The sequence below is a fragment of the Physeter macrocephalus genome, chromosome 19 (assembly GCF_002837175.3).
Source record: "Physeter macrocephalus isolate SW-GA chromosome 19, ASM283717v5, whole genome shotgun sequence".
In the NCBI taxonomy this organism is placed as follows: domain Eukaryota; kingdom Metazoa; phylum Chordata; class Mammalia; order Artiodactyla; family Physeteridae; genus Physeter; species Physeter macrocephalus.
In genome coordinates, this window is record NC_041232.1 from 31,824,736 (window position 1) to 31,843,762 (window position 19,027).

Below are 19,027 nucleotides of genomic sequence, written 5' to 3' on the forward strand. Positions count from 1 at the left end.
CTACAATGAGGCATCACCTCACACCAGTCAGAATGGCCATCATCAAAAAGTCTACAAACAATAAATGCTGGAGAGGGTGTAGAGAAAAGGGAACCCTCTTGCACTGTTGGTGCATACTCTGGAGAACAGTATGGAGGTTCCTTAAAAAACTAAAAATAGAACTACCATACGACCTAGCAATCCCATTACTGGACATATATACCCCGAGAAAACCGTAATTCAATAAGTGTCATGTACCACAGTGTTCATTGCAGCACTGTTTACAGTAGCCAGGGCATGGAAGCAACCTAAGTGTCCATTGACAGATGAATGGATAAAGAAGATGTGGCACATATATACAATGGAATATTACTCAGCCATAAAAAGAAACGAGTTTGAGTTATTTGTAGTGAGGTGGAGGGACCTAGAGTTTGTCATTCAGAGTGAAATAAGTCAGAAAGAGAAGAACAAATACCGTATGCTAACACATATATATGGAGTCTAAAAAAAAACCAAACTATTCTGAAGAATGTAGTGGCAGGACAGGAATAGAGACGCAGACATAGAGAATGGACTTGAGGACACGGGTACGGGGAAGGGTAAGCTGGGACGAAGTGAGAGAGTGGCATGGACATATACACAATACCAAATGTAAAATAGATAGCTAGTGGGAAGCAGCCGCATAGCACAGGGAGATCAGCTCAGTGCTTTGTGACCACCTAGAAGGGTGGGATAGGGAGGGTGGGAGGGAGATGCAAGAGGGAGGGGATATGGGGATATATGTTTACATATAGCTGATTCACTTTGTGATACAGCAGAAACTAACACACCATTGTAAAGCAATTATACTCCAATTAAGATGTTAAAAAAAAAAAAAACTTTGGGGACCTCAAATAACCATAATTTGGAGATTGCCTGTACACAGTATTTTTTACACATGATTTATTTTCCTAATTACGGTTTATTAAACTTAATTCTACAGTCAGTTTTCCTTCCCTGGATACACACTGGGGGGATTAGCTGGCTTGAGAATAACCACCATAGCCCAATATATATGCTTTCTTTTTCTGGACACGAGAAATCCTCTAAATATGTCATGTGTATATATATTTATATTTATATACATATATACACACATACACACACATATGTGTGTGTATATATTATGTGTATATGTGTATGTATAGAGAGATTTTATAACATGTATTTTTTATATTTAACTTTCCAAGAGTTAAATGATCTCCCAAACAGCAAGCTAGGAAAGGAAAAAAGAATTAAAGGGTGAGGATTTAAGAAGAAAATTAATTTTTGGAATGGTCTGAGTTAGGATTAATGGTAATTAGATTTGTTAGCATTGGACTGGATCGGCTCTGAATTTGACGTCGGCTGCGGTCCTAGAGCAAAGATGCCAGGAGTGAACCTAGGGAGGAGAGGGATGGTTTCAGGAGTAGTGGCTCAGGAGATCCCTGCTGGCTGGTACCTAGAGATTTTTTCATTATGTGGAAAGGGCCTTCTTCACAGATCAGGAACAGAAAAACAATAACAGTGTTGGTAGCCAGGTAGGGAAGCAGGGGGTCCAAAGTCAGTTGGCATTTGAGCCACGTCCAAACATCACAGTAACCATGAACTGTTTTAACACCAGTCACCCTGTGACAGGCAAAATTCTGAGAATGACCCCCAGTAGACCTCTATCTTGTGTAATCTCCTCCTCTTTGAGTGGGGGTGGAACCTATGAAGATGAGGAGGTATCATCATCCTAATGTAGCAAAAGGGAGATGATTTCAGCTGGCCCTGTCTGATCACATGAACTCTCTCAGAGCATCATGGGTGTGCTCTGAGCCCCAAGTAGTAGGGACTAACTCTAAACCCCACAGCTATTCTCCCTAAAAGTCTACCCAGTGTCATTGTGGATGCTGCAGGAAGATCTCCAGCTCTTAGTCATCAGGTGGGCCTGGGGTTAGCACATCCTTTTCTACAACATAATCATTGATGCTGAGCCCAGGTCATGAAACCAGACTCCTCAGATAGGAACTCAGTGGTTCAGGAAGCAACTCAGTCCTGTCGGACAGCACCAAACATTGCAGAACTCTTCACAGGTCTCCCTCTAACTTATAGCTGTTGTACTCTTTGTACAACACAAACAGTTCTGCAGAATAAGACTATGTGCAAAAGTCTAGTTGTTCTTTCACTTGACAGCCCTTCATTTATTTAAAGGAGGGATAGTTTCTCGTGAGCTTTCCCTGGGCTCTTTCTCTTTCCTGTGGAAGTATTCCAGGCCACAGTGTTTCTGAGAGCTGAACACAAAGCCTAGGTGTGTCTGACCAGCACCCAGCCATGTCCTTCCTCAGTCTCAGCACCTTCCTTTAATAAAAGCTGCCTAAGATGGCTTTAAACTCTTTTGCTGCTGCATCATATAAGGAGCTTATTTCCATGTACCAGGAAGTGATCCCCAACCTTGTTCTGCATATAGACACACAGTAAATGTCATTAGTTAATAACGTTTTAAAATAAAACAAATACAAGATGCTGTTGGATTCTCTTTGATTGTGTAATATAGTTTTTCAATTCTTTGCTTGTAAAGAAACAAGACTGACTTAATCAGACCAGATGCTTTCAAAGGAAAATCTAGAAAGAAAATCACACACATATATATATATACACACACACACACACACACATGCATACAACACATGGAAACATAACAAAATGTAAAGGAAATGGAATCCAGTAGCCAAATTATGTTAATTTGACTCTCATTTTAGTTGAAAAGCAAGAGAGGTCAGACATTGCTATCTAAATTCATTATTTACAGAGAAATTCCTTTTTTTAACAGCTTTATTGGGAAATAACTCACATACCATACAATTCATCCATTTAAAATGTATTCCTCAGTAGTTTTTAGTATATTCATTCACAGTGTTATGTAACCATCATCATAATCTAATGTTAGATTCCCCCCACCCCGAAAGAAACCCCTAAATCCCTTTATCATGGTGAGGTAGAAGACATTGTCATCCATTGGGAGTCATGGAGAGCAAGTAATCTGGGAAAGGGGAGGAAAAAAGAGAGTAAGAGTTGGGTAGAGGAATGTCTGTATTCTCTGAAGATCACCCTGGTCTCCTGGGCTTCTACTAGAAGGCAGACATCTTCAAAACAGTTTTGCCTGGGAAATTGAGCTTGTGGAAGATTCGCTGTGTGATCCCATTTAACCCTAATGGAAGTATCAGGGCTTGGATAAAGGCTGCATTGTGAATTACACTCCTCACCACTGGGCTTGCCCTTTCCTTTCCACAGGGGTTCAGGCTGAAGTAGAATGTGAGCGTAGTGTGTGTTTTGCTTCAGCAAAGAGGCAATTGTCATCAAGCGGTGCTGTTTTCACTAGGAAACTGAGAAACAAATACTTGTACTGGGTTGCTTTTCATAATGCCTGTGTGATTTCCTTTCATTTTCTGCCTTTCTTTTTAAGTTCCAGGGGCCAGTGTGTTAAATAAAGTGCATTTTATTTTTAAATGATCAGAATGTGAACAGAATGTTCGTTAAAGGCCAACAGCTGTAACCAAATGCAAGAGTCTTTTCCTTCCTGAGAGTTATAAACTCTGAATTGATCTAAGAATGGATTCAAATGTGCATGATGGCAGAAACGGCTGTTTAGCCTGTTTTACTTCATCTCAGCCCGAGGTTGGGTGTATCTGGAACTTTTTACATCAGAAACCCCAACTGCTAAATTAGATATTGTTCTGATATAAAAAGCCTTGGTAAACAGCCTTGTTCAAAAGTGCTATTTTTCTATATACTATTTTTCTAAAGCCACCAAGGGGAAACAGAGTTGTTGGTTTTGTGTTTTTTGCCCGTTGAGACAAGCATTATATTACTGGGTGTCTGGAGTTCTGTTCCTTTGTTCCCTTCCCTCTGCTGGCTGAAGAGAAGTATTACTGGCACTCGAGGGTTTGATTTTTGCAAGCCTGGGAGCACATTTTCTCCTCTGCCACAATTAAAAGAGCTAAAAAAAAAAAAAAAAAAAAGGTCCATATTAAACTTTCCAAAAGCAAATGAAATTTCTCCCACTTTCTCCTCTTCTTGGTCTCTTCCGTCACCCTCAGATCGTGAAAAAGTGATACACACAGGGCTTGGGGACCTGACAGCTGAAAAGACAGCCTTGTGTCACGCAATGAGACAGTCGTGTGTGTGGTTGTAAAAAGAAGTGAATTCCAGAGGAGGAAGTCTTGTGTGTGGGGAGTCCTCAGGAAGGATCTAGGATTCTGTGTGACCGATGGTTATGTCAGTTATTTTACAATATTGTAGGTATCTTGGCACTGAATATGCCTGTGCTCTGAGTTCAGGACATGAGAAATCTCTTTTCCCTGCCATGTATTATCTCTAAACTAGTGATAGTTAGTAAACAACTGCTTCTGCTTTAAAAAAATTGGGTTCTTATTTAAGTTAAGCAGTTTTATGTTTAATTACTGCTTTTAAATACTCCTTTCCCTTGATACTTGAATATTGGGGTTAAAGAAGTAATGAACATTTTTCAAAATCGATTGCTCTGAAATTATTTTAAATAGCAGTGCATTTCTATCATCTCCCTGTTTCTGTGGGTTAACCCCAAAGTTCAAAGCTGAATCAAAATTGCTAGTTGTATTAAATACGTTTCCTTCACAAACTCAATGATAAATGTATACTATGACTCCAGGTGACATTTATTAAGATAATTGAAAACTTGAGATTTAGACCAGATTTACAGCTTAATTTCAAATGGTCTTTCTACTTCTGAAATCAGACTTCTTTTATTTCCTATTGTGTATTCTTGAGATTTATTGGTTCTCCTTTTCCCCAAAAAATGGTATCTAAAATTCACAGGCACATGTGACACTGGGGGCTTGGCCACTAACTCTCAGAGCTTACCTGGCCTCCCTTGCTGGATCAGGTCAAAGGTGGAGAAAAGCTACACGTGGTGATGAACTAAGGCCATGCACCCACTTCTTTGCCCGTTCTTTGTTTCGTGCACCCGTCAGTCACTGGAGACTAATGATGCTTCCTGACCATCCATCCCGAGAGCTTGTCTTGATTTTAGAACACTGAGCACTTTCATTGGGTAAAGCACAGTCTTGGGATTACACACCATGTGTGTCCTTCTCCCCCATGCCACTGGAGGGCCTTTTATTCAGTGATGTTAATTTGTTTTCCACTGTGCCCCTGGCACCCAGCACGGTGCCAGCCCCCCAGGATATATATGTGTGTGTGTGTGTGTGTGTGTGTGTGTGTTTCAACCATTGTTCATTGAGTGAGTAAATGGGGTCAAGGGCTACGCATTTTGATAATGTTTTATAATTTCTTTTGCTGGGAGTTAATGCAGAGGAAGGAAAGATTAGTTAGGCCTAATAGAATTAGAGGGGTTGTAGATTAATTGTAATAACTAGAAAGACTTGTACCTTATGCAATTTTGTTTGAAATAGAGAAGGGAAGATCATTGGTTGAGTCACCAAGACCAACCTCTTATTTTAACATTTCTTGTTTTCTAGTATATATTCTGGATTGAGGAAAAGAGAAAATATGCATAATGTACATAATGAGCAATCCAAAAACAGGATGATATCAGAAAATCAGTATATTTGAAGACTTTTCAGAAATAAAAAGCATGTGAGACAGTAATTATCGGGAAAGAAAAACAGAAAAGTCTAGAGTTGAAACAATAAATCAAGCTTGGTTCCTTAAAGTGACCAGTGAAATTGACAAGTCTGTGGCAAGGCTGATCAAGGGGAAACAGGGAAACCCTAAAAACAAATGATGTGAGAAATAAGAACAGGGATGTAACTATAGATAAGGAGGGTGGCAGACTCAAGAGAGCATAAGAAATTACTTTGTACACATTTGGATATTCTAGATGCAATTACCAATTTTCTAAGATACATACATTATCAAAATTGGGTAGAAGAATAGAAAATTTCAAGAAAGCAATAATCATAGAATGAATTAAGGCACTCAAAAATCTATCCCTAAAATAGGCATGAGATTCAAAAAAATGTTATAGGTTATTCCTACCGAACCTTAAAGAAGTAGATAATTTTTATATTATAAAAATGAAACATATATTATTTCTTATTAATTCTTAATATAGTATTGATAACATGTAATGTTAACATAATTATAATATTTATGTAATATAAAGAATAGATAATTTTTATATTATAAATCATTTCTAGTATAAAACCATGTTCAGATAACAGAAAAAGATTGGAAATATCTTGGCCAATTAGAGAAGGCTAGCAAAACTCTGATACCAAACTAGATGAGAGAAGACACCTGCAAAAAGGAAAACTGTGGTCCAATCTCGCTTGTAAATACAGATGCAAAACTCCTACATAAATTAAAACATAACAAAGTTTAAAGAATTAAACATGCTGACAAAGTGTGGTTTATATTGACTATGTGAAGGTGGATTAATTTAGAATATCCGTGAATGTTATTCTCTATGTTAAGAGAGAAAAAAAGTGTTGAGAGGAAAAAAAAAAGTGTTGTTGGATGTTGAAGATATATAATAAAATATAAAACCTACTGCTGATTTTCAAAGAAAGTAGCCAACAAAGAATAGAGAATACTTCATCTAACTTGCTGTAGCAAGTGTTGTCATCAATGCTAAGACATTAACTACATATCAATAAAAGTTAGGAATAACATGTGGATACCTGGTATCTCAGCTATTCAACATGATAGAATTCCTGATCAGTGCAGTTAATCCCAAAAGCATAGTGGGATGAGAGGAGCAAACTTTCATTATTTAAGATATTACCAGATATGTAGAAATCAAAGATAAAGAGCTAATTACTAGAATTAAAGATTTAGTCACGTTGGCAAGAACAGAAGTCAATAAACAAACATAAATGGTTTCCTATATACCCCCACTTACCAATTACAAAAATTTCTTAAATTTCCTTCACCACAGTAGTTAGTATCATGAAATATGTAGGAAGAGATATACAAAGGAACATATAAAACTTACTAAAGAAAACTGTTAAGCATCTGTGAAGTACACAGAAGCCCTGAGTTAACAGAAAAATACGCCAAGCTCCTGGATAGGAAAGGTCTTTTTTAGGAGACCAATTCTTCTAAAGTTATTCTATAAATGTAATATCCCAATTAAAGGCCCAGAAGAAGTTTTCATTGGATCTGAAAAGTTGACCTGAAAATTTATCCAGAAAAGGAAATGAGCAGGAAACACCAAGATTTTTTGCGGAAGAAGTAGGAAAAAAAACTGAGGGAGACTTCCTTTACCAGCTATCAAAATAAACTATTGAGGCTTTAACCATCCCCACATCAGGTGCCTATCCTACATGTGAAACAATTGCAAATAAATTCATGAGCTGGTGAAGAATTAACATACAATTCCTCCACTGGAGATAAAGCCAGTGTGAGCTTTCTCTTTCTTCCCTCAAATTTAATTTACCCACCAGGTCACAGGCAGAACGGTGTGAGGTAGGGGAGGTAGATGGCGCCTATAAAGCAGGGAAGCCTTGCCAGGACATTGACCCTGGGAGGTAGCAGGGGCTGAAGGCACAGGACCCTGCAGGTCCCATAGAAGCAAGAGCTTTGTCTTCTCAATCAAATCACTTCTCCTCCCAGGGGAGAGGGGAATTAGTGTGGAGAGAGAGGAGTGTGAAATTCCCATTAAGAAACATAGGATCGAATAGATAAGCAAGGACCTACTGTATAGCACAGGGAACTATATTCAAAATCTTGGGTCAGAAAAGAAGATGTAAAATTGTCTCTGTTTGCACATGACACAATAGCATATATAGAAAAACCTAAAGAAACCACCAAAAACCTGTTAGATTAATCAATTAATTCAGTAAAGTTACAGGATACAAAGTTAACCTACAAAAATCAGTAGTGTTTCTATACACTAACAATAGGTTGTCTGAGAAAGAAATAAAATAATCTCATGTACAATAACATCAAAAACAATAAAATACTTAGGAATAAATTTAACCAAGGAGGTGAAAGACCTGTACACTGAAAACTATGAGAGATTCTGATAAAAGAATTTGAAGGTACAAATAAATGGAAATATATCCCATGTTCATGGACCAAAACAATTATTATTGTAAATGTCCATACTACCCAAAGCCACTTAAAAATTCAACCCAATCCCTATCAAGTTTCCAATGGCAAATTTTACAGGTAGAACTAAGAATTCCTAAAGTTTGTATGGAGCCACAAAACATCCTGAATAGCCAAAGTGATCCTGAAGAAAAAAAAAAAAAAAAACAAAGCTGGAGGGATCACACTTCTTGACTTAAACTGTATTAGAAAGCTATAGTGATTTTTAAAGTAAAGTACTAGGCTAAAAACAGACCAGTGGAACAAAATCAGGAGCCCAGAAATAAACCCATATATGATGAACTGATATTTGACAAGGGATCCCCAGAATATTTGAAGGGAAAAAGAAAGTCTCTTTAATAAAAGCCAAAAAAACTGGATTTTCACATGCAAAAGGATGAAAGTGGACCCCTATTTTATGTCAATCACAAAAATTAACTCGAAACGGATTAAAAACTTAAACATATGACCTGAAACTATAAAACTTCTATAAGAAAATATAGGTGAAAAGCTCCTTGATGTTGATTTTAGGAATTATTTTTTTTATATTACACCAAATAAATGCACAAGCAACAAAAGCAAAAGTAATCAATGGGAGTGCATCCAACTAAAAAGTTTCTGCGCAGGAAAGAAACAATTCACAAAATAAAAAGGCAAACTATGGAATGGGAGGAAATATTTGCAAAGCACATATCTGATAAGGGGTTAATATCCAAAATATATAAAGAACTCATACAGTTCAGTAGCAAAAAAAGAAATAATCCAATTTAAAAAATGGGCCAAGGACTTGCACAGACATTCTTCCAAATGGCCAACAGGTACAGGAAAAGCTGCTCAACATTACCAATCATCAGGGAAATGCAAGTCAAAACCACAGTGAGATATCACCTCACACATGTTAGAATGGCTGTTAGAAGAGAGATAACAAAGGTTGACTAGGATGTGGAAAAAAGGGAACCCTGATACACCCTTGATAGGAATTAAATTGGTGCAGCCACTATGGAAAACAGTATGGAGGTCTCTAAAAAATTAAAAATAGAACTACCATATGATCCAGCAATTCCACTTCTGGGTGTAGATCTGAAGGAAATGAAATCACTGTCTTGAAGAGATATCTTCACCTCCCCATGTCACTGCAGCATTATTCATAATAGCCAAGACATGGAAAAAACTTGTGTCCACCAATGGAAGAATAGGCAAAGAAGTGATTTATATAGAAAGAGGAATATTGTGTGTGTGTGTGTGTGTGTGTGTGTGTATATAGGTATGTGAATATATATAAACACACAAATATATATGAATATTTATGAATACATGTGAATATACATATACAGGAGTATTATTCAGCTGTAAAAGAGCAGGAAATATTGCCGTTTTTTGGCAACATGGATGAACCCTGAGGTTATTATGCTAAGTGAAATAAGTCAGACAGGAGATGACAAATACTAAATGATCTCACTTATATATGGAATCCTAACTATCAGACCTAATAGAAACAGAGAGTAGATTTGTGATTGTCAAGAGTAGAGATGGGGGCAGGAATGAGGGAATGTGGTCAAAGGTACAAACTTTCAGTTAAATGCTGAATGAGGTCTGGGGATGTGATGGTACAGCATGGTGACTGCAGGTAACCATTGTGTATTGTGTATTTGAAAGTTGCTGAGAGAGTACATCTTTAAAGTTCTCACCAAAAAAATGAAAAGTAACTGTGAAAATGGATGTGTTAATTAACCTTATTGTCCTTATCGTGGTAATCATTTTACATGAAATCATCTCATAGTACACCTTAAACTTACACAATATTATATGTCAATTATATCTCAAAGCTGGAATAGAAAAAACCTGCTACTAAATAACCCATAAGTCAAAGAAAATGTCACAATGGAAATTTTAGAATATTTTGAATGGGATGAAAATGAAAGCAATACACATCACAACTTGGGAAGCATTTAAAGCAGTATTTACAGGAAAATTTATAGCACTTAATGCTTTTAGTAATTGAAGGATTAAGTTATAGGTTAACTTAGTTAACTAAGTTAATTAGTAAGAATGTCACTTTTATTTAGCACTTTATAGTTTAGAGAGCAGCTTTATTCATACTTGTTTGGTCTTTGCTCTGAGGAGACCAAGACTGAGAAAGCTGTGAAATGATTAAACTCAAACCAGATGTAGTGAATGGCAGACAGCCTATACTTCAAAACCCAGTGCTCCCTGGAATGCCTTCTCAGCCCTCTTTTTCTAAAGTTTGATCCAGCAGCTTCCCCAGGTTCTTCTCCCCCACCACCCACATGGTATCACACACTACCCCTGCACTGGTTCCCAGGTCTAAACTTTCCAATTGCTTATTTAGTCCCCATCAAGGAGAGGCAGAGCTGAGCGTTCTGCAGTCTCCACCTGATGCCAAAAATCTTGGCTCCCTGTGCACCAATGCCAAACAGAAATACGGAGACAGAGATTTGGAGGGAAAGAGAGATGGCTTTATTCCTTTGCCAGGCAGAGGGGGAAAACACAGCAGGCTAGTGCCTCAGGAACTGTGCCCCCCCTCCCTGGGGAACTGAGAGAGGTTATATAGCCCTGGTCTATGGTAGGTGATAAGGCTCAAAGTAATGAAGGTCTTGCATTCTTCTTCCTGCGTTATTTCAAAACGGTTACAGGCAGCCCGCTAATTGGGTCCGTTGGCCTGCGACCTTCTTTCTGAAGTGCAAATGCTACAAGGGAGTGCAGGATGTGATTCACATAGTGTTAAGGAGTGATAGGTTAGCTTCCTGAAGTACAAATCTAGTTACAGACACTACAGATTAGTAACAGAAAGAGAGATGGCTTTATTCCTTTGCCAGGCAGAGGGGGAAAACACAGCAGGCTAGTGCCTCAGGAACTGTGCCCCCCCTCCCTGGGGAACTGAGAGAGGTTATATAGCCCTGGTCTATGGTAGGTGATAAGGCTCAAAGTAATGAAGGTCTTGCATTCTTCTTCCTGCGTTATTTCAAAACGGTTACAGGCAGCCCGCTAATTGGGTCCGTTGGCCTGCGACCTTCTTTCTGAAGTGCAAATGCTACAAGGGAGTGCAGGATGTGATTCACATAGTGTTAAGGAGTGATAGGTTAGCTTCCTGAAGTACAAATCTAGTTACAGACACTACAGATTAGTAACAGTTAAAATAAAACTAGGAGTGATTAACTCTTTCAGGCCAGTTTATGTTTCTTCTGTAGCCTGTTCACTGTTCCCTTATTTTCTTTGTTTATCAGAAAAGAAAAGTCTCATTTCTGTTTTTGCTGCACACCTTTCAAATAAGTGACGACCTTCTCTTCCCATTTCTGCCCAGCTTAAGTTTCACATTATTCAATCAAACCAAGGTGATGGCAAGGTCAATAATCACTTTGAAAAGAAGTTCCCACAGTGAGCAAAATAGAGATAATTGGGAATTCAAAAGAGAAGGAAAATAAAAAAGACCTTTGAAACATGGAAGGGAGAAGGTGTCAGGTCAGAGAAATGTGCAGAACTTAATTTCGGATCGTTTGACTGGAGCAGGTAATTATATTCTGAGTTATCTAAGGAAATCCCTCTGTGTTTAAAGTGGAAAAACACATTTTGTTTTCATTTGGGACAGGGACTGAGATCAGACAAGGTGAGTTGCCAGTACAAAGCCCTGTGATTTAAAAGCTGCATCAAAGGAGCACAACCTCGTAAAGCTGGTAAAACAAAAATTGACAGAAAGTTTTGCTCTCAAGCTACTGCCATATGTTATTAAATTGAGGTATAAAAATACAACTTGACAACTCTAGATCTAGACTAAGTAATAACTGACAGTCTTGTCCTAAATGTGAAAGAAGTTTTTTCCTGTGATAAGGAGAGGTTAGGAGGGAGATGCAAGAGGGAGGAGATATGGGGATATATGTATACGTATATAGCTGATTCACTTTGTTATAAAGCAGAAACTAACACACCATTGTGAAGCAGTTATACTCAAATAAAGATGTTAAAAAAAAATAAAAATAAAGAGAGGATAAAGGTTTCCTAAGTAACAAACTTCTTTTTAAGCTGGTTTTGCTGAATTAAACAAAGGAAGCAGATTCTTCAATGAAAATAAAGCCTCTAATTAACGTGTAAGCGGACTGGATGCTGATGTATATAATCACTGCTTGGGGGAAATAAACCCCAAGACTCTCCACATTTTTTTTTCTGCCTTGGTGAGTTGTCTGTGCAGTAAATAATTAGTTTCTTGATTTAAAGAGGTTGACATTTGGATAGATTCTGCAAAGAGTATTTTCCCTCTCCTTTTTTCTTTCACCCATTTAATTCTACCATTCACTTGCACCAAGACAGCCTGGTCTGCCTCAGTAATTTTCTTCTGGTATATATAGAACAATATAGAATGATCTGTTCTAAATTTACGTCCTGTAAGTACAGAAAACCCTCCTGACTCATAGACTTATAATCTGCAGTTTTGAGTATGCAACGTGTTCTCCGTTAACCATCCTGAATGTAATTGACACCTGTTCCTTGCCTTCGGAGTCAATTAGAAAAACAACTTTTAAAAAGAAAGAGAACAAATCTAATTTTTAACAATAGATTGTTAAACAGGTTCTTGTAAAGAATCCTTTTTCCCCATAATGGAAATCCTTAGGATAAATTAAATGAAAAAAGAAAACCACAGGATTCAAATTGAAACCATAAATTCTGTGATTCCAGGTAGATAGATGATAGACCAAGCCCTTAGTTGATCGAGTAATAGACAGACATCAGTAAAAATAAAAATGTGTACCTAGACACATATCAATTCCCAAGAAAAAATGATACGTAACAAAATATTTCCTCCACTGAGCTAATTATGGGTGACTCTTTTTCTTCTTCATATTTTCCACAAGAAACATGCATTACTTTTATTATCAAAAAAAGGTACATTGTTTTTACAGAAAGAGAAAAATGAGCTCCTAGTAGGAATGCTCTGTCCCTATTGTAACCAGAAGATGTTAAAAGCCAATATTACGAAACGAAATAAGATTAGAACTAAGTCATTTGGCCAGAAACTTAAACAGCAGAATTTATCAGGAGATCAAATCTTTATTAGTGGTAAATCCTTACCAACACTTAGGTGGACTACTCCAGGCGTTTTTGCCCTGAGCAGCTTCCTACTCTGCCCCTCATTTATAGTGGGGATCATATGTACATTTATTCCTTCTTAGTAGAACTTCATCAGAATTTCTAGCTTCGAGCTTGAAATGTTTAGGGGATCCCAGGCTGAAGCAGGCCCTGGAAATGAAGTGAGCTACATAATTTGCAGGGCCGAGTGCAAAATGAAAATATAGAGCCCTGTGTTCAAAAGTTATTAAGCATTTCAAGGCAGCTACAGCAGAGCATTAGACCAAGCAGGGGGCACTTCCAAGCATGGGGTCCTGTGCAACCGTGCAAGTTGCCCATGCAATGAAGCCAGCCCCAAAGAGAGTACGCTCTCGGGAGGGAAGAAGGTTTCAGTTGGAATCTTGTTCTGACATCAGCTCTACCTGTCAGAGCCTCATTTCCCCCTTCTGCAAAAATGGAGGCCCTCTAAAGGGGCCTTTAGAGGGTAAAAGATCCGGTGTAGTGCCTGGTATCGAACAAAGCCAGAGGCTAAAGTGGTTAAGGACAGATTTTACTCAGTAGTACACTATTGTAATAGGGACAAGAATCCAGTGTGAACCAAACTCTAGCTCACTTTGTACCAGGGTGACTGGTCATTTCAAAAATAAGGTATTTCATGACAAGCAACAGTGTGGCACAGTGAAATAGGATTTGCTCTTGTTCCTCAAGAGCAAATAGTACAGAGGAAAGCACTACACAGTGTCTAATTTGGGGCATAAAGAAGAACTTCCAATCAATTGTTCCCTCACTTCACATTCTTGGTAAATAGGAGTGTGACTCTTTGAATAAATGTCATAAAGCCTTTTCAATAGAACAAACTCGAACTTGAAATTTTCTTTAAATGTGGAGATTACCCAGCAAAAGGAGAAGAAATGGCTCCTAGGCAGCTTATAATACCAATTTTATTGTCGACTTATTTCTGAACATTCTTAACTGAGAAGAATTTGATGAACAAACACGTTAACATCCTGAATTAAACCATGACACATTTATTTTCAGAAGTAGGTCTGCTAGTTAATGGGTGGTCCGGGCGGCTGTTTTCTCCAAGAGTGTGTAAGTTTCACTAGAGGGAAATTGTTTAAATTACGGATTCCTGGCTTCACTCTGGATTTACTGAATCAGAGACTCTGGCATTGGGTCTCTGAAATCTTATTGTTAACAGGCTAGTGATTCTTATTGAAGTTGGACAGACACACTCAATTAACCTCATAATCATGTGGAAATAGATGAGCATTTTGTAAGGTCTCCAATGTGTAAAGATCAGAAGCACAGCTTGCTTTTTACTTGTTTTCTCTCCCCTGGTCAGGAGATCTACCTCTGTTCCTATGACTCTACTGTATACACAAGATATTTTTTTCACCTGAACCACGTACTACTAAATCCTGGATCTGGAATAAAAATGAAAACTGAAAGTGGCTCCTTGGCTCACATCCATGGGAAGAATTCCAACACCCCCCCTCCCACCAGCTCTTTCCTAGATCCCTTCTCTCCACAAGCTGATGGAGGATGGATGGTGAGCATATGCCTCATGGGGCTCAGAGCTCAACCCTGCCCCATCCACCTTCCTTTGCCTTGAATTTACATGGGAAATTGATGCTTCTAACTGGCCCTTGTCCGTATGTGGGGTCTTCCAGCAATAATGATGGTCTCTTAATCATCAAACCACACTCTCATCACCTAAGCTTTATGAACAGGAGAACATGTCTGTGAAATAGTCAAAGTTTAGGAATCTGATCTGTGGCCAGAAAATAGAGAACTGCTAACTGGTCTACATGGGGACTAAATCACAGGGCATAAATCTGGACGTGGCCAACTGTGTTACCTAAGAATTCTCAGGTTTTAAGGAAACACAAATCTATTTATGTGTTCATCCATATCTTCACCTTCCTTGCTCAAACCCTCCATTTTTCCACCCAAGAAACATTACTGAGTATTAGGTTGCAAGGTTAGGTGAAGTGACTTCAAAGTAAATGAGAAAGACTATGGGTGTTTTGTAATATTGTGGCATTCATGCTGCCATGTACGTTTATAGAACCTCTTTGTGCACCAGTTTTTTCATCTGCAAAATGGAGATTTTGAGGATTTAATCAGATCCAGCGTCTGAAACATCTACTGCTTCACTCCATATTTACACTTTCAGTTGCACTAGAGATTGTCAACCCTGGTTTCACTGGAGTTGTCATGGGGAGTTATGTCCCTCCCCGGAGATCCTGAGTGTCCTTTATGGCCACTTGTCTTAAACTGGGCCAGCTATTCGATGACTTCTTTTAAATATAAGTGGGTGGAACTTTGAAAATGTGTCCTGCAGGGTTTTATGAGTCACATCAGCTGATCTAATGCTGGCCCTCCTTCCCTCAGTTTTCGATTGTAGGTGCTATAATCTTCTAATATTTCAGTGTCAATTTATTAGTTACACGGAATAGCCTCTCTAGAAGCATATATGTGAGGATATTAGATTCCGTTGTAACTCTGTCAAGTCTCTTAAGCCTTAAATAACTTACTTCCCTGAGGAAAGATCTGGTTTACCTTAAACTTTGCAAACTAAAAAGGCACCTAGGGAAGTATCTGGTTTTTTCAATGAATAGGAAAACTCCTAACATTGAAAACTTCATGAAATTTTTCACGACCATTGCCCTCAATGTCTAGTCCATATTCTACCACAAGTGTTGGCACCTGCCGGTTTACATGGCCTGTTTAAATTCCTATTAGGTGGACTTGTCACTTCTGTGGTTCAGAGCTCTTGAGTACCAAATGCTTACTTCTACAGAATGCCTAATGCAGAAATGACCTAATAGATAGTTTAAATTTACATAGTGCTTTGGCACCTTTAAACTTCTAAATAGCTTACTTTTCCTAGCATCATCTTTAAGATTTAGGAAGTTAAACACCAATGGGAATGTTGATTTCAAACATGGCTCTTCTCTACTTAGAGTTGAATGCCTATAAAATTAATGTCATTTTTAAAAATCATTGGATATTTAACCTATTTATTCCATTTCCTTAACATTTTTGCATTAATTAAATTAATTAATTTATTAATAAATAAATAAATAAATAAATAATTAATTAAATGCATTTAGAAGATAAAATAATCAAAGGGCAAAATCTGATTCTTTAACCATGACCCTTTGGATAGCATAGCATGAAGGTGATCCATTCATAAATTAATTGAACAAGAATCTATTGGAGACCTTTTCTGAGCAGAATCATTTCCTGCCCTTGTGGCCTTCTTCAATCTATAAAGGAAACAAACATCCAGCAAACAGGCACTTATTATAGAATAACAAATAGTGGTAAACACGATGAAGAAAAAGAAAACAGGGTGTGTGGGAGACAAAAAATGGGAGGACAGCTTAATGGAAGTGCAGAGGGCAAAGTATTTCTATCAAGGCAAAAGCATTAGTGATGATGTCTCCAGATACAACATGCAAACCTTCATTTTCCAAAACTTAGCTCTTTCACATTAGGGTGTTTTGTTTTGTTTTTCTCTCCTTCATTGGGTTAATTCCTCATTTTAAGTCAAGCCCATGCATGAAAATACAGTTTCAACACTTACAAGGTATGGATGAGGTAGATGAGGCTCTTATCATTATCAGACCTTTGTTAACTTTCAGTTCTAGAAAGTTAATGCCAGATCCAGTCAAATGTATCAACTGTAGTGAGCTCGCTCCATTACACATAATTTCTAAAAAATAAGATATATGGTGTCATGTTAACAAGACAAGAAAAACAGCATATGTGGGGGAAACTGAGCTGAGAACTAAGAAAGTGAAGCTCAGCTCAAGGCACGCTGGAGAGGAGAGAGCCATCAGAAAACAAGAGTCTCAGGAATGTACTAGCATTGGGGTTGGTGATGGGGAAGGAACAGGAGGAGGAGGAAGGAGAAGAAAGAGATGACATAAGGTGAGATATTGAGAGTTAACTCTGGAAGGAACCCCAGAGCTCTAGTGGGTCTGATCTTGGGGGGTGTGGGCATGGGGTGCAGCAACTTGAAGCAGGATCTTATTTCCCTGACCAGCAATTGAACCCAAGCTGTGGCAGTGAGAGCACGGCATCCTAACCCCGAGACTATGAGGGCCAGCAGGCTTGAAACAGGACCTCGGTCCTTGTCCTCTTTGAAGAAAGAATTCAGCAAAGAGATGGAGGTAGTGAAACAGGGAAAGTGTTCATTAGAAGCAAAGTATGTGTGGAAGAACACACGGGCAGGCTTGGAGTGAGCTGCATGCTTTTGGGGTGGCTTAAATAGCTTATATGGGGGCAGTTCTCCAGGTTCCCTCTGGCCAATCATCTTGCTTGTTGCCCATATCTGGTCTAACTCAGGGCCCTTCCTTACTAGATTAGTAGTTTGTGGTGTTTAAATTATCAGAGTTTAAGTTGTGAACTAAGGAAATCTTTGCTATAAATAATCTGACTTTCATTGACTCATCTGACTAAGGAACAGAAAGATTGTTAGTATCTAAATGTTTCCTCCCAGTGTCAAGTTTTTTTTTTTCTATTTCTTATTGAGCAGCTGATGTTGAAAGAAAATCACTCATAGGAAGTTTCTAGGACTTCTGTCTACTTAGTTCGTTAAATGGGTAAAGAACCGCTTTGCTTATTTAATTTGTTTCCGGCTAACATTAAAATAAGGTCACTTTGAGTTATGCATTAAAACACTTGTGTCAGAAATTTTAGATTTGCTTCTTTCTTTTTTTTCCCCCTTCATTATCCTCAGATAGCACTGCCTGAAGGTGACTTTCCTGATTTGAAAGTGTGAAGTTGGAGGATTAAAATGAATTCATCTTCTTTCTGGAAGAACGTGCTATGTTAGTGACGACAGGACATTTTAATATCTTCCTTCTCTCCTTACAAAGTGTGAACTCTTAATTCCATTTGCCTCTTAGATAAACAGCTGTGTCTTCTAGGGTTTGTGCAGATTTTTACCTTCGAATCTACTTTGCATCAGAAACTGGCATTTGCCAAACCCTGCTTTTATTTGTGTAATTTGGTTATGGGTTAAGAGCTGGGTTACTTAGACATCTATAAGTAACAGCATAAATATAAAAACTGGTGAATAGTAATGCGAGCTTATGCCATCCAGTTTGCCCAGTCTTCCCTCTTTCTACAGTTCACAGTCTCCCTGTTCTCCACCCCATCTTAACCTCCGTGGTCCATTATCATGCACCGTTTTTTACAGAAGAGCACACTGAGCTTCAGGGAAGTTAAGAAACCTCCCTGCCATCACACTGTTTGTCCTGGGGGAGCCAGATTTTGAATCCAAGCAGACTCACTCCAGAACCCAAGTTCTGACTCGAGCATTTCTAACTCTGACCATATGCAACTTACTTAAACTCCCCTGCCTTCGTCTCTTCGCATGTCAACTCACGATGTAATAATAATACTCGCCTCATAGGGTTGAGGGTTGACTGAGTTAATTAACACTTACATGTAACTCATAACAGTATAAATAACTATAAAGATAATACTGATGAAAATGATGAAGATGAAGAACATGGATTTCTAATAGGATTGATACACTGACTATTTAGGGCAGATCACATCTAAGAGAAGCCAATCTCAATCTATGAAAAAAGTTTCACCTTCCCAATGGTGTCAGATTTCAACTAAAAATGCAGGAAGGGCTTCTCGCTTTGTGTCTCTAAACTATCTGGGCTCAAAAGAATTGTTCTAAAGAAAAAGTCTACAGAAAAACATAGATTTGGAGTCTTTGCTCCACGACGCTGAACATCTACACAGAACCGATGTTACCTGTTTAATATTCATCATCCATTGTACTGGGGCGTGTAACCCAGCCAGGCACAGCAGATGCTCTCCGTTCTTATAAGGCAGCTGGAGG